The sequence below is a fragment of the Vulpes vulpes genome, chromosome X, assembly GCF_048418805.1.
Source record: "Vulpes vulpes isolate BD-2025 chromosome X, VulVul3, whole genome shotgun sequence".
Lineage (NCBI taxonomy): Eukaryota > Metazoa > Chordata > Mammalia > Carnivora > Canidae > Vulpes > Vulpes vulpes.
In genome coordinates this window covers 40,033,915-40,035,868 of record NC_132796.1, presented here as the reverse complement: position 1 = coordinate 40,035,868, position 1,954 = coordinate 40,033,915, and positions in this window count along the sequence as shown.

Below are 1,954 nucleotides of genomic sequence, written 5' to 3'. Positions count from 1 at the left end.
TCATCAGCCCAGAGATGGCACCAGAGGCATTACTAATTCTGATTTCCAGTCGTTTCCCCACATATTTGCCTTCCCACAATTTGCCATCTCCCAAAACTCAAAGTTCTTCTCCTTTGTCACTTCTCTAAAATATATTCTTCTTTTGTTAAGATGCTGTGTAAGTCCAAGTTCTTTTTTTAAAAAAATGTTTTATTTATTTATTCATAAGAGACACACAGAGAGAGGCAGAGATACAGGCAGAGGGAAAAGTAGACTCCCTGAGGAGAGCCAGATGTGGGACTCAAACTCAGGACTCTGGGACCACACCCTGAGCTGAAGGCAGATGCTTAACTGCTGAGCCACCCAGACATCCCTGTAAGTTCAAGTTCTAATCACCTCTTTGAGTTAATACTTAATAATACTCATCACTGAATATTCCTGTGTATATGTACAATGCACATGTTAATAAATTGTTTTCTCTTGTTAATCTGCCCTCTGTGAGTCCAATTTGCATAGCCCCAGTCAAAGAACCTAAGAGGGCAGAGGGGAAAAAAGGTAAGTTTCTCCTCTTCTATGACAATAAATGCTGATTATAAAAATGCTGACTGTACCAAAAAGACAAAATGCTCTGGACAGTGAAGGAGATTATTGTATTCATGCCCCTGCAAGAGGAAGATAGTCATTAATTAGAGACCTCAAAAAAGAGAAAGATAACACTTGGGGTTTTATAGAGGCAAGTAAACAAGGGTGTCATGGGGCAGGTGGACAAGGAATCTTATGGGAATCATCAGAAGGCATGAGAAAAGGTGGAAGTGGGTCTTATCTCTGAATACCAAGGACAAGGTGGTCCTTTGCATTTGCTCTTTCCTGGAAAAGGAGGGGCAACTTCTTAACCATTGCTGTTTCCTGGAAGCCCAGGACTCAGATAAAATTTAACATAGTCAGCAACTCCCTGTGTTGAAGACAAATAACATGAGCCACTTAACAACTCAAAGGTGATCATAAACCCGAGTGTAGAAAGAAGGATCTAAGAAATCGTCTTTCTGGGACTCTTGTTGTCATTGGTCCTATAAAACCAGTTAAACCAAAAAAAGCCAAACCAAACCAAAACAAAACAAAAAACCCAGTTAAACCATCAGCTGAGATTTGCTGTCAAAGGTAAGTTGTTTTAGGATCCTGGAGATCAGGCATTTCAAAAGAGGGTTGTCTGAAGTGGAAAAGAAATGCTGATACAAAAATTACACCCCCCCCCCCCCACAAAAACAAAACAAAACAAAAAAACAAACCCAAACAACCCAAACTAGATCCCCCCAAATGGGTGGGGGAAATCTTTAGCTCAGGAATCAAGAGAATTGTAGATGTTTGACATATTTCTTTCCTTGAATGTAATTATCAACTGTAAAGATGTCAGAGAAATTTGGGGGAACAAATGGATTGCAGTTGCTTTGAACTACTGTGCATGCACCCTCTTTAGAGGTCAGAATTCTGTGAGTGCCAGTCAGGCAGCACAGTCCACTGACCTTGAAGCTCTTAGTCAGTTTGTTCATACTCTTAGTCATGTTGTCCGGTCTTGGTTAGTGGTAACCTAGCCTAGGTCCTATCAGGGTGTGCATGACCTGAGCATTTTACTGGACTTCTTTAGTGGTCCAGACAGTGGTTCTGGTCTGTTGCAATAGTGAGTGTCTCAAGGGTTATATCAAGTCTTTGCAATGCAACTTGCAAGATTTCTTTAGGTCCCAGGGAAAAGGCCAGCTGCAAGGAAGCCCAAGGTCTCTGGGCAGTCAGGTTTTAGTTTGTGGTGACTCTGAGTCAGGCAGGAGGGAAAAAGACTGGATATGTTAGTTTGGAGTTTATAGTTGTTGCCAGATACTGAAGAAAACTGGAAGCATTGACAATTTAGCAAGAATGGATAATTTGGGCAAAGTAACAGGATCCAGTCCAATTTGCTGGTAGGAAACAACACTGTTTTTTCCAG